We start from the raw sequence: 15,358 nt of genomic DNA, 5'->3' as shown, positions 1-15,358 counted from the left end.
TGCCAAGTACAAGCAGCGACATGATCAACATCGGGTGCCACACAAGTTTCAGGTGGGCGACAAAGTCTGGTTGCATTTGCAAAAGGAACGCCTTACTGGAGCCTATCGGAAATTGAGACCACTCTGATATGGTCCTTACACCATTACTAAGGCTATGGGAGACAATGCATTTGAGCTCAACATTCCCCCATTCCTTGGCCTGCACCCAGTGTTCAATGGGGATCGCCTTCGGCCATACTTTCCACCATTGCTAGACACATCCGACATTGTAGAACAGCTCAAACCCACAGAATTAAATCCAGATTGCATGGAACAAGCTGCAACTGATTGGATCATGGACACACAGATCAAGAACACTCGCCAACAGAATATCCAACTGTATCGAGTTGTCAAAGCAGGCCAACTCCTTCAGCAGGGCAAGTGGCTCACCAGGGAACAGGTTCAGCAAAAGTTTCCTCATCTCATGGAGGAGCTCAACGCAATGGGGACCATTGCTTCCTAAGGGGGGAGGAATGATCCAGGTGGATATTGGTGGCCACCTGCTAAGTCCACCTGGACCCCCACCATTGTCTTTCTCAGCATTTTCAGTTTCCTTAATTGTAGCACAACTTACTATTTTTAGCAGTTTTCGGGTCCTGAACTTCCGGAGCCGTTTTGAGGCCCTAAACGACGTTTTTTGGGGAATCCGGGGGCAACATGGGTCCATGGAATGGACCATGTTGCCCATTCCAACAATGGTAGTACTCGGATAGATCTTTCTAACGAGCTATTGTATGCGTCAAATGGAGATAACATGCCAAAGTTACGACCCCGGGAAGTTGATGTACCAATTTACCCCAAACGGGGCCCACAGTTTGGCGTTTCATCTCCTAGGGTTAGGTTTTGCAATGTTAAGGGTTTTCCATTGTTTCTCAACAATAAATAGGCCTTCAAGCCTCATTGTAACACAGTTCAGAGGCATGTAGCCATCACATCTCTTCTCAGAGATAAGCTACCATCGCCCTTGCTGGTTTATTTCCATTTCTATTTGTAAGCATATTTCAGTATTTTCCATTAATGAAATGAAGTATTATTTCCGCTGCATCTTTGTGTATATGGTTATCTCTGTAATTTGTTGCGTTCCTGTTTAAATCTGGATCACAAAGATCACTGAAGATGTAGCTAAGGCCGGAGTTGTTACTGAGGAGCAAGTAATTGCTCAAGCACAATACCTTGACTTGGTCTATACTCAGTCAGGTACGTTACACGAGAAAATCCCGGATCTTCCCAAGAAAAATCAAATCGTTGCAGCTCCTTCGGGATCTCATGCCGTCGATGGTATGATTGGTACAGTTAACACTAAGAGTAAGAAGAAGTCTTCCAAGAATTCTTCTCCTATCATAACCTTGCCTGATTCCCCGACAGGAGATTCTTCCGCCGATATTCACGTTGTAGAGTCATCTACAACCAAATCAAAATCTGGTGGCAAGAAGAAAGGGAAGAAGAAGAATAAAATGGACAAAAATTCAAAGGAGAAACCCGAAAAATCGGAATCCAATGATGAAAAATGCAAACCTCATTATCCTTGTCTCATTTGTGATGAAGAACATTTTACAAGAGACTGCCCTCATCGTGCAAAGGTTGTGAAGATTGTCAAAGGTTCCCAAACGCCTGCTGTTTTGAAGGATCCTTTTCCAAGTCAAGACAGTAAGACGATAGGTTCTTCCTCGAGTGCCAATGAAGAACCCATACTGATGATGTCCCATGTTAGGATTGTGACTCGATCGCATGATTATGGTAGTAAAAGTCCTGTTGATGGTAAAGAAGTAGAATCTTCTCATTCTAACCCATCAACCTCAGCTCCTGGTTCCGATCCACTACAGATCGAGAAACCTAATCCAGACTTGGTAATCAAACCGCCCACCAAGGGTATACTTTGAAAGTCAGCTTTCAATCCACATGCGAGAGTAGCTCAGAACTATAACACAGTTGAGGATTTAGCTGTTTCCCCCTCAGCACTGTCGGCTTTGGAAGTGCTGCAATCATGCCCAGCACAACGTAAATTACTTTTGTCGGCTATAGGAGCTGTTGATGTTTAGGACTGGAACCTAATAATTTTGGATCTAGAAAATAGTACACTGCGCTTACCTCATCAAATGGCTTTCCAGATTCCAGTGATAGTAAAAATCAGGCCTATTCATCGGACTGTGATTGATGAGGGAGCCTCAACGTGTATTATGTCGATACAGTGTTGGAGATTGCTTGGTTCTCCTTCGCTAAATCAATCCCCGACGATTCTAAAGGCCTTTGATGGCCATGGGTTTCATCCTTTTGGCATTCTACAGGATTTGCCTATAGGGGTTGAAGGAAAAACCGTTAATCTAGATGTGGAGGTGGTTGATGCCCCTCTAGATTACAACCTTCTCTTGTGTCGTAGTTGGTCTTACACTACGATAGCTGTCGTTTCATCAGTCTTTCGGGTTATAACGTTTCCTCATAATGGAAAGATCGTAACAATAGACCAGCTGGCTTACTTTTCATCCGACCCAGCCTCTTCTGAAAGTATTCAGCATGTCTGTAAAATGACTATCCCATATAAGGATGTTGGAGTAGGACTAGTTAAAGATGCCGGTTTACTGGGAACTTTTCCTTTTCCTCCGATCAACGCATCGTCTTCATTTGCAACCATTCATATGATTTCGTCAGACACCATTGTTTATGATGATCCTTGGATCGTTCCGTCTGAATTTGAGATAGACTCATTTGGTGATGTCATGCCTTTGAGTCCATATGAAATTGCGTATGAGGCCGTGCAATCGTTTACCAACCCATATTCAACCGAAATTGACTTAATGAATGTGGTCCATGAAGAATCACTTTTCACATCAAGCTTGGATTCAATCATGTTTTCTGAACTTGTTCATTTGATGAGAAAATTCGTGAAATCCTATGTGTAGATGATTTACCATGGGAAGATCTCCATCACAGATCTTCATTTTTACCTGAGAATAATCGTTTTGAAAATGATTTCTCATCAATTTTTACGACTGAATATGTCAAGGAACCTCAAAATCCAATGAAACATCCTGATTCAGAGTTAAATTTGGGAAACATCTCTCGAACTATTCCTATTGACATTTCGGTTAAGCTTGGAATTGTTGAGAACATTCATATAGGTGCCTCGTGTACAGAAGACAAAATTCAAATATATAAGGCCCTATTTCAAGAATTCCGCGATGTGTTTGCCTGGTCCTATGAGGAAATGTTAGGAATTGATCCCGCAATTATTGTTCATGAAATAAAGACTTACCTAGATGCTAAACCCGTCCGGCAACGTTTGCGTCAGATTCACCCAAGAAAAGCTGCTGCTATTAAAGCAGAAGTTGAAAAATTACTCAAAGCAGGTTTCATTTATCCAATCTTGTTAACAGATTTGGTATCGAATATTGTTCCAGTTAACAAAAAGCAAGGGACAATAAGAATATGTATCGATTATAGGGACATTAATCGAGCTTGTCCAAAGGACAATTACCCAACTCCATATATCGATCAAATCATTGATGATTGTGCCGGCAACGAAATATTCTCCTTCATGGATGGTTTTTCCGGATACAATCAAATCAATATTCTACTTGCCGATCAACCAAAAACGGCTTTCATTTGTCCATGGGGGACATTTGATTATTGAAAATTATCTTTTGGGCTCAAGAATGCCGGAGAAACTTTTAAGAGGGCCATGTCTTATGCGTTTCATGACATCAAGCACATTGTGCAACCCTATCTCGATGATTTTCTTGCTCATTCATTACATCAAGCTGATCATCCATCCATTTACGAGAAATCTTTATGAGGTGTAGGCATTATCGGATTCGGTTGAATCCACACAAATGTGCTTTCTGTATAGAAACGGGTCGATTGCTAGGGTTTGTTGTTTTGAAAGCCGGCATTCACGTCGATTCCTCGAAGGTCGAAGCTATTGTCAAATTGCCTCCTCCTTCGAGTCTTCGCCAACTCCAAAGTTTGCAAGGGAAAGCAAACTTTTTATGACGATTCATTCCTAACTACGCCGAGGTTACAAAGGGTTTTACCTGGTTGTTGAAACAGAATAATCCATTCTATTGGGATGAGATAGCTCAGAAATCTTTTGATGCACTAAAACACGCGTTGACCCATGCACCGTTATTGCATCCTCCCAACTACAACCAGGATTACTTCTTGTATCTCGCCGCCTCTCATTCCACCATTGGAATGGTCTTAGTTCAGGAAGATGAATTCGGTACTGAACATGTGATATATTACCTTAGTCGAACTTTAAATCCAACTGAGCTAAAATACTCACATATGGAGAAATTGGCATTGGCAGCTGTTCAAGCTATCCAACGTTTTCGTCACTACATTTTACTACGTAAAACTATAGTAATTTTTGATTGCAACCCTATGATCCACATTTTGACCAAGCAATTGCTAGGGGGCAAGTACTCTAAATGGATTTTTATCCTGCAGCAGTTCGACTTGGAATTTGAAAAATCTAAGTCTAAAAAATCTTTAGTTTTTTCCGAGTTGATGTGTGACTTCCTGCATGCTGACACTGAAACTGTGGTAGAGGAGCCCATTGCGAACGAATCCTTGTTTCTCATCTGCACTTTAGACCCGTGGTATGGGGATATCATTGTTTATCTCCAGATCCAATCCTTTTGGCCAGAAATTTCAAGGTCAAAACGTCGGAAAATACGATTCCAGTCCCAACAATTCAGGATTATTGGAGATACTCTTTATCACCGTGGGGCGGACTCTGTTTTTCGACATTGTTTAACTCACGAGGAAGCTGAAAGGGTTCTAAATGACTGTCACTTTGGAGCATGTGGCGGTCATATGTCTGGGTATGCCACAGCCCAAAAGATATTGCACGCTAGCTACTTCTGGCCGTCTTTGTTTAAAGATTGTATTACCGCAGTCCGAAAATGCCACAACTGCCAAATTTTTGATCGAAAGATGCGTGCTCCACTTGCTCCTCTCCACCCTATAATTGCCGTTGGTCCTTTTGCCAAATGGGGTATCGATTTTATTACATGTAACCCTCACTCGGCCGGGGGGCATGCGTATATCATCCTTGCGGTAGATTATTTTACCAAGTGGGCCGAGGCGATGCCTACATTTGAGGCAGACGGCAAGACAACTGCAATTTTCATGTTCAATCATATAATTGCTAGGTTTGGTGTCCCACAAGCGATTATCACTGATCATGGGCATCATTTTCGAAACGTTATGATGACCTAACTTATAGGCCAGCTTGGTTTGTGTCACGATAGTTCAACCCCTTATTATCCACAAGCTAATGATCTGGTTGAATCCATCAACAAAGTTTTAGTCATCATGATCTGACGAATCATTGGGATTCATCGGTCGAATTGGCATAACATGCTATTTTCAGCGCTTTGGGCGTATCGAACCTCAGTAAAAACATCAACAGGGTTCACTCCTTTCCAACTAGTTTGTAGTCTGGAAGCTGTGTTAACCATTGAATGCGAAATCCCATCATTGTAAATGGACATCGAATTACTTCCAGCCACTTCTGAAGAGGAAAAATGTTTGTTATACTTGGCTCAATTAGATGAGAATCGACGTGATGCTGCATTGGCGATCAAGACTCACACAAAACGTATGAAAGCTCAGTATGATCGAAATGTGACCCCTCGAAATTTTTTGGAAGGAGATCTAGTCTTAGTTTACGATCAAGCTAATGATAAATTAGGCACTGGAAAATTCGTTCCTATGTGGCATGGTCCCTATGTTGTCAAGCGAAAGCTAGCAAAAGGGGCCTATGAATTGGTAGACTTTGACGGGGACTCTTTAGGTAAACCCAGAAATGGTCTTTACTTGAAGAGGTATTATGCTTAAAGAATGGGTATGGAGATTTTTAGTTAGGACAGTTTTTTCTTTCTAGCTGGTGTGTTTTAGTTTAAACAGTGTGCTTAGCTTAGAGAGTGTTTTCTTGTCATTATTCCTGCTTATCTTGGTTTTACTCTTGATATTGCAGATGTCGATGCCTCTCCAAACATACATTGGTTTTGCTGATGGTGCTTGTCGTAATACACAGAACATTTCTTCTGCAACTTGGGTTATCTATTCGCCCTCTGACGAGTTGGTATCTATGGATGGGGTAAGCCTCGGTCAAACAACAAACAACATTTCTGAGTATAGTGCAGTGATTGAGTTATTATCTGAATCTATTTCATTTGGGATTCAGAGTTTGATAGTGAGGTTAGATTTTGAACTCGTTGTATTACAACTTAATAGAGTGTATGCCATTAGAAATCCAATGTTATTGAGATTATTTTTGAGAGTGCGTCTCTTGGAACGTGAATTTGATTATATTGAATATCAGCATATTCCAAGATCTTTAAATACATTAGCAGATGCAATTGCTTCTCGAATGTTAAGTAGACATTTGTAATAATCATACATGTAAATTTAAAACCATTCCATAACATAATTTACAAGATAAGCCGGTAATAGTGATATATATATATATATATATATATATATATATATATATATATATATATATATATATATATATATATATATATATATATAGGAGTGTGTCAAAAAATACATCGTCCTTGATCATAGGTTGAAAAACACCTTATGATCGGCAAAAATGATAAGTACAAAAAGCAAAAATGTCATATGTGCCCACAATAGGCGATCATCCTATCACTGGTGATGATCTCGATAAGAAACCACTGCACGGGCCACCTTGCAAAGGAACCTCCTAAAAGGTCCTGGGACCCCAATCACATAGCGCTGAAGTCGATGAGGAACGTCATCTATGGTGGTCTCTGGAATATCTCCTGTCAAGCACTCTAGATGACTCTCCAACTCGGCCAAAACCTCTGCTGATTCGTCCTGTGGGGCTGGCACGGCTACGACTGGTTGTTTCCTCTCGTAAGGCCGGAGAGCAGCTGGTTGCTGTGGACCCACATCTGCATTAGAAACTTTTACTATCAGTTTTGGGATGATAGAAAAATAATAAAAAAATAAAATAGGAAAAATGTTGAAAATGATTTTACCTGAGTCATCCCATTGCTCTCCTGGTGGAAGAGCCATGTCTAGGTCACCATGAAAATCTACACCAGCGTAAGGGAAATCCTGAATAGAAAAAGCCTGGTTTTCCAACCATTGGAAATACTCAGGTTTGAATCAAACAACCTCTGTCCCCTCGTCCGGATGACGGGCCATAACTGCGACCCATCGCATCAGTTTGGGCTCTCGAGGAAGCCCAGCTCCAACAGTAAGGTGCTGCGGGATCAACATGGGAACCCTCTCCAGACCAAAACTCACAACTAAAGCTCCATAACCAAAGGTCTTCAATTGTCCGTTTTTGGCTCTAGCCAGTTGGCCTTTTACATTGGCCAACACAGCATCGCACCAGTTGAAGATGGTGCCTCGAAAGCAGTCAACTACCATCCACATCTGGGATCCGGTGGCAATATGTAATGCGGCACTCCCGCAAAGTCTGGTGACAATAAACACGATCACCATGAGTTCAGGAAGGGATATGGTTTTAATATCTATCCCTTTGTCTCTAGCCTGGCTGTTGTAGAACTCTAGTCAGAGGCTATCGACAGACTGGCCACCTGGCCTAGTCCCGAATAGAGTCAAGTCTTTGCCTCTCTTAGGCAAACCAGTCAAGAAATATATGTCTGCCGGCTCGATTTCGAGCTGGTGGCCGCGAATGAAGAAGCACTGGTCCTGTATGCTCCATCTGTCAACCAGCCACTGTAAGAAATCCACCTGGGCCCTCATGCCAGGTATGGCCCAGAATTTGTACAAGCCGCATGCCTTCAATGCATCGATCGAAGGTTGGTGATTCAACACGGCTAGATCCACGTCCACATGCTCTCGTTCACGCCAATCTAGCATGATGTACTCTCTGCATCCAATAAAAAGACAAATTAGAATGCTAGAAATTAATTTGTTTAGGTCAAATTTTAGAATTTTTGGGTTAAAAACCCTTGCTGCGGGGACCGCACCCTCTCAGCTAGACACAGTGCGTGGGTCCGCACCTTGCCTACGTGGAAGGTGTGGACCCCTGACTTTTTCCCTATTGAGAAAAAGTCGGGGTCCGCGGGCTGCCAGTGTTACGCCTGCAGGCCCCCGCGCGCGGCTTTTAAGCCTAAAAACCCTCCAAAAAATGAAATAAAAGCCTAAAACAAAAAATGAAATGGTTAAAAATGAAGAGTGGGATGATGTGGATTACCTGGAGAAGACGGCGTTTGATTCCGACGGTTGGATTTTCCGCAATATTCACGGGAAGTTTTATGAAAAAAAGCACTATTTTCTCACACAAAACTCAAACGGTAAAAATGAATTGACGAAAGCCTTTTTTATAAGTTTTTTGAGTAAATAAAGTGCAAATTTGTTTATGTTTCACTTTGGAAAGGTATTTTTGCAACATTTTTATCCATTTTAAACAGGTATGAGTAATGTTTGCATTTTTGTTCAGGATAATGGATTATTCAGGCGAAATCTATCATTTTCGACGAAAAAACATTTAGAGTCACCTTTAAGCTCTTTTCTGACTCCTAAAACATGAAAAGATCGCCGAGTTTTTCTTTTAAACTCGTTAAAACGGAACTAAAAGACGGTCCACTTACAGATCTTTTCTGACCGTAAAAACATGAAAAGATTGCTGGATTTTTGTCATTTCAAATTCGATATTGGTTATAAAACGACGTGTCGTTGATCGCTTTTTTAGTTTTTCGGATCAGGGGCACTAATTACGAAAAGTAATCCTTGCTCGTAAAGATCAAGTAGTTCTCTCAAGTATTATTTTATACTTTTTCGGGCTTGGGAGACACAATCTACGAAAAAGGTCAACCCTGGAGTCTTCTTAAGTTTTTTCAGACTCTCTAAAAGTGAAAAACGCCGAGTTTCTCCTTTACTGGACTCGTTAAAATTTCACAGTAAAGGACCCGTTCAATTACAAACTGGAACGGACCACTCCTTCTTAGGGTTCAAATTTAAACTAAGTTGGACTCATTCGAAGGATGAGCTTATAATCAAGCAAATGTTATCCTCCTCAAGCTTGTCAAAAATAAAGAGGTACTTGCCAGAAATTGTGGGGGAAAAGAGAGAAAAATGAGCCTGTTTGTCATACTTTGTAACCACTCTTGAAAACAACACTTTTATTCACCTGGGTTGGGAAATCCTTTGCCTAACAGTTGATCAAACCACATTGAAAGTCTTCAGCCGGTTTCTGGGTATTAACTTTGGGTCAATTGTCACCAAGCCATCTGTTGTGTCGTTATGTGTTCAAGAGGTCACTGCCAATAAGCCATTCATCTGCAAAATATCTGTCATCCATCTTGACCATCCCTGAGTCAGTCCTTGCAACTAAATTTCTTCAACTTGATCTATGATTTCGTGTTGTGGGCTTGCCTGCGACGGATCGCTTTCTATCAACTTCAACTCATTATCTAGAAATATGATCTAGAAATCATCAGTACCTTGGGATTTACATGCCTCAATGGCAGGTTTCTCGCCTTTGACGACAGGTTGCATCATTGACCTTCGATCAAAGGATTCCGTGACATGTTCGACATCAACACATTTATTCACATCTCATGGATTGTACTGGGTACTTTGAGAGCCATTGACATCACTGGTGGTTTCTCTCACACTTGTTAACAATTTACATCATTGTCTGGTAATCAAGTGGTTTCTACAATGTTCGACTTCAACACAATCATTCGCATGGATGGAATCGTACTGTTTCGGGAAGTAGAAATGAAGACCCTGGATCTAGTTTCCATAATCCAGGCTGTGAGGAATTTTGTATTCATTATATAATGGACTATTCATAAACATATGGCTGCGTCCATACTGTATCCACATGAGTCTATACTTGTGATGTATTACAAGATCATTCCTGTATCAGAGCAGGAGTTAGTTTTCTAAGTCAGTTTTGATCTGAGTATATGAATGCCTACCTCAACGATGATATGATCTCATATATATATCTTGCATTGAATGTTTTTACAGGTTCCAACCGGGCTCTCCACAAGATGATCCTCGAAATGACAAAGTACTTCACTCTTCCTAAATGATAAATGAAATCCTCATCTACTACAGACTTCACACTTTAGGGGGCAATCTGTTACACAAAAATATCTTCACCTTGATTATTTGCAGTCAGTATGGGTCTATCATCACTTGTACTGTCCTCCTAAGCAAGTCTCAGACCTTAGCTCTTCAAGTCAAGCTTTGAAAATGAGAGAAAGACATTGAAAATCAACAAAGCTCTGGTTCCGCACTTTCTCTCACTATTGCATGTGGTCCTGCACCTCCTGTATACAGAAACTGCGGACCTGCCCGCTCTGTCCCTAAAGGTGTGGGTGCGGACCCCTGTGAAAGTAAAAAAGGCGCAAGTTTATTCTAAAAAACTCACTTTGGGTTAATTCTAGATGATTCTAGAAGTAATTTTGATGTGGATTGGCCGCTCTTAGGTGGTTCATGCATCCCAAAAGAGAAGGAGCTAATCCCTTGATGAGAGGAGCTATCCCTTTGAAGGAGGGATTTATCCCTTTGAAGGAGGACCTAGTAACTTCCATCCATTGCACTATAAATTCAGGCATTGGGCTGGTTGCTAGGGAGGTTGGAAGCTGAACATTTTTTAGGGTAAATGCTGGTGAAATTAAGACTTCCTAGTTGAGCTTGAGAGGAGAGATCACATACCTTTTTGGCTTCATTGGGAAGAGAGTGAAACTTGTCAAAGTAGAGGAGACTTCTTGCTGGACCCTGGGAGGAGCTTGTACAGCGTCAAGGCACAGGTTGTAAAGTTCTTCTTTGATTTGAATTAATACAATCAGATTCATTTTTCTCAACAAATTGTCTCATGTCATTTGTTTCATGAATTCCTTGACTTTCATGTTAAATATGTTTTATGATATTGGCTTTTCAGGAGCTATTTAATTTGTTTGCTTGTTTGTGTTTGCAGATTCACGACAAGGGAGCTCATTTGTATCGAAGGAGCGAGGCTTCCACAAACTTGCATTAGACCCAAGGTAGGCCTAAAACACTTGTTTACCTTTGTTTATAAATGCATATTTAGAGAAATATAGTTTGTGATTGGTTTTCTTGTCATTAGGTCTTCTTTAGATTCTAGGAAGGTCTATCTTGTCCGCAAGATCGACTCATTCCGTGTGACAATGTATCATTTCTCTTTCAAAGATAAGGGTTGGACTTTTTGTGGAGGAGGCTTGCATGTAATCATCTTTTCAGCTAATACAGAGACAATTGCAACTATTTTCAAGGAACTCTGGCCCAGTGAGTTCATGGTGTTTGTTATTCATTTTATTTGTTTTCTAATGGTTAAAACATATTTATCTACATGATATATCTTCTTTCTATGGATACCTTACTATGAAATATACATAATTCTTGTTCTCAAGCTCTATTTATCTGGTTTTCATAGTTATGTTTATGTCTTCCTAAGCTAATGAAATCATGTTTATTTATGCCCATTAGTTTCTTCTTCACTCTCTATTCTATACTACACTAACACTATTCTAAATACACCATGGTATTTTGACATCTAGCTCCTTTCCATATTTGCTTCTGCACTCCTACAACCTAGACCTATTTGTGGCTCCAAACCTTAGTCCAACAAACCCTAGAATCTAAATTTTCACCAACACACAAATAATTATACATATCTAGCCTAAAACTTATTTGATTTAAAGTCATTTCACTGATAAGAGATTTTTAGAGATCCCTCTTATGCTCAGTAGGGCTAGCTACTTACCTGAAGTGGTTTGAGGTTACCCTTCTTGATCTCCTTTTAGCCTAGGAAATTGTAAGGGACTAACACCCTTCTCACTCATGTGCTCGAGCCTATGGTGTCATAGTGGTATATATGCTCCTATCAAGGTTAAATCATTAGTAGAATAATAAATACCATTTCATAAATACAATGTACCGACCTTTTCTCCTTTTTCTATTACCAAGGCTCCTTTAGTGACCTTCCAGGTTTTTTTGTCAATGTAGTTACACAGCCATCAGCTCCGAACTACCATGTTGAAATTATATTTTTATTTAGATATGGAACATACCTTACCTCCTTCAATAACCATTGGTTTCCATTATGTTTCTTTATAAGTACCTTAACCATTACAATGATTTTACAAGGCTTATCATTACCCAAACGAACCAGTCAAAATCTCCTTGAACATAGTCATGAAAATGTTTCTTATCAGGTGTGGCATGGAATGATGCCCCTGAATCTACTACCCAAGCATTAATAATATCTTCTACTTAAAGAATCATATCATATTCCAACACATCACCTATTACACTCGCCCCATGATTATTCTCTTGACGTCCATATATTTTCCTTTATGATATTTAGAGTCTTTCTTCAAGCATCCTTTCTTCCCACATTTCCAGCACACTACCCTAATCTATATTTGGATTTGACTTTCCTTAACTTGCTATGATGACTCGAGCTCTTTCCTCTCTCTATTTTTCTTTCCCTAGTCTCCGTAGTCAAAGAATCACCTATTGTCTCACCTGAGATTTTTTGTCACATTTCCTCACCAATTATAACACCAACAACATCAAAAAACTTTAAAGTACTAGTTCCAGAGATTAAATTACTGATATCCCTGACTATCCAACTTTCTAGTAATGAGCATAGAAATAATAGAGCCCTAACTTCCTCATCAAAATTTAACCCTACATAACTTAACTGGCCGGTCACCATGTGAAATTCATTTAAATGATTAGCAACAAATCAACCTTCTAACATATTTATATTAAGATTCATAAGAAATACCTTATTTGAGGACGAGGGTTTTTCATATAGTTTGGCCAATTCTTTCATAAGATATTTCGTTGTCGTTTCCTTTAAAATTTTGAAGACCACTAACACTTCTAAGCATAATCGTATCATTATTAGTTCCCTTCTGTCGAGAATCTACCATTCTTCATCTATCATACTCGTTAGCTTTGATCCAGGTGGATATTGCTGGCCACCTACCAATTCCACTTAGACCTCCACCATTGTTTTTTTCAGTTTTTGAGTTTCCTTAATTGTAGCACAATTTACTATTTTTACCAGTTTTTCGAGTCATAAACTTCTAGAGCTATTTTGAGGCCCTAAAACGACATTTTTTTGCTAATCTACCACCAACAATTTTGTAAAAAAATCATCTTTTCCATCGTATTCCTTGGAGAGATCTTTCCAACAGGGTATCATACGCATCAAACAGAGATAATATGACTGAGTCACAACCCCAGGAAGTTGGTTGTCCAACTCACCCTAAAGGATCCCATAAACTCTTGGTGTTACAACTCCTCGGGTTAGGATTTTGGTTGTTTAGGGTTTTCTCCTATTGTTTTATAATAAAAAGGCCCTTGAATCTCATTGTAACACAGTTCAGAGGCATGTAGCCACCATATATCTTCTTAGAGATAAGCTACCATCATCGAGCTAATCTCAATTCCATAATGTTTATAGGTATATTTCATTATTTGATATTAATCAAAGGAAGTGTTATTTCTGTTGCATCTCTGTATTTGTGGTTATATCTGTAATTTTTTGTGTTCCTATTTAAATTCAGATCAGTGGTATCAGAGGGGTCTACTCTTTCTCTATTTTTCTTTGCATGTCCCCAACGAGGTCGGGATATAAGGAGTTAGGACTAGAACTAGTCGAACCTTTGCAAGACTAGCCTCGTAAATCCTGACGGCTTCCCATGGAGGAAGAAAAGAAAGGTGAGGGAGCAGGAGATCCTTCCAAAATATTGCTCGAGGAGGCCCTCGAGAAACAAAGGAATGCGATGATGGATAACTTTGTTTGAATCCTTCAACGATTGCCCACTGGTAGCGCATCCTCATCCAACAACCACTCTGGACGCTCCACACCTTTTTAGGTACAAGTAAACTTTGACATTTCCATATTTGAGGCCCAAATAGATGCAAACGTCATAGATAAATGGTTGAATATGTTAGAAGGATATTTTTTTGTTCATGATTTTTCCAGCTGAGAAAGTATTACTTTTTCTCTTCTCAAATCCGCCCCCCACGTCAAGGACTGGTGGGAAACCTACTGTGACTAGAAGGATGAAAATATGAACTCACTATTTTCAGTTGCGCCTACATGGAATTTATTCCAGGATGCCATCAAGGAGCAGTACTACCCTCTTAGGAGCTATGAGGACAAATACAGAAAGTGGACCACGCTGTGGCAGGGAAGGGACCAAGATGTGCCAGATTTTGTCAATGTTTTTCATACCCTACACATGAAATTGGGCATCAAGGATTTTGAGAAACATTTGGTACTCAAGTACCATGACTGCCTACATAGATACATCTAGGATGAGATGGAGTTTCTAGACATCTCCTCGCTTGGCATGACGTACCGATACAGCATCAAGGTCGAGAAAACATTTAAACAGAAGAAGCGAGACTTTGGATTTGTGAATCCGAAGCAAGGGAAAGGTTCCCCCAAACCATAGAACAAAGGACAAATCCAAGGCGAGATGACCCAGGAAAACCTGCCAAGGCCACAAGCAAAGGACAACACTGAAAAGCCAAAGAAGGACACAGGAAAGTGGTGTGAGTTCCATAAGAGCTCTACCCACAACATAAGCGAGTGTCGAGCCAAGAAATCACTAGTGGCTGAGCTGAAGGCTTCAGAATCAAATGCATGTTCCGACTCTGAGTCAGAACACGACAAGGGGAATGACAATGGGAAGCAGATTATTGATGTGGAGCCTAATGCCAGCGTTGCCACCACAAAGATCCAGAACCTCATTGTAGCAGAGGTCATGAAGCGGATGGGCTTACTGACCACAGCACACCCACAACCATACACCATCAGGTGGCTTCACCAAAGACGCGATCTACGCGTGAGCCAACAATGTCGCCTTCCATACATCATCAAGCTCTTCATGTATGAGGTATTATGTGACGTTGCTCCCCTTGATGTTTTTCATGTATTATTAGGCCAACCATACTTATGGAAGTGACATGTTGTGTATAAGTCAAGGCCTCACATTGTTATTGTTACATTAAGAAATAAGTTGTACAGGATACCGGAGGTAGCCCCACCTATCACCATCTCTTTGGTTATTGCAAAACAATGTAGTAAACTAATTTCAAAAACAGGGAAATTTTTTTTCATGATGATACGCCCTCAAGGAAAGAAGAAGACAGTGGCCATGATCTCTAGACAAGGCCCCTCCACATGACAACGACAGATGGAAAAGGTTGTGGAGGAGTACGAGGACATCTTCACCTCCCCCGCAAAGGTGACTCTACATTGTCAGGTCAAGCACTCCATCAATATGACCCCAGGTGCACCGTTACTCAA

Source organism: Pinus tabuliformis, chromosome 4_2, assembly GCF_031772625.1.
Source record: "Pinus tabuliformis cultivar Carrire ecotype Pingquan chromosome 4_2, CPIR1, whole genome shotgun sequence".
Lineage (NCBI taxonomy): Eukaryota > Viridiplantae > Streptophyta > Pinopsida > Pinales > Pinaceae > Pinus > Pinus tabuliformis.
The sequence above is the reverse complement of the archived record's forward strand: the minus strand, read 5'-3'. Positions refer to the sequence as shown.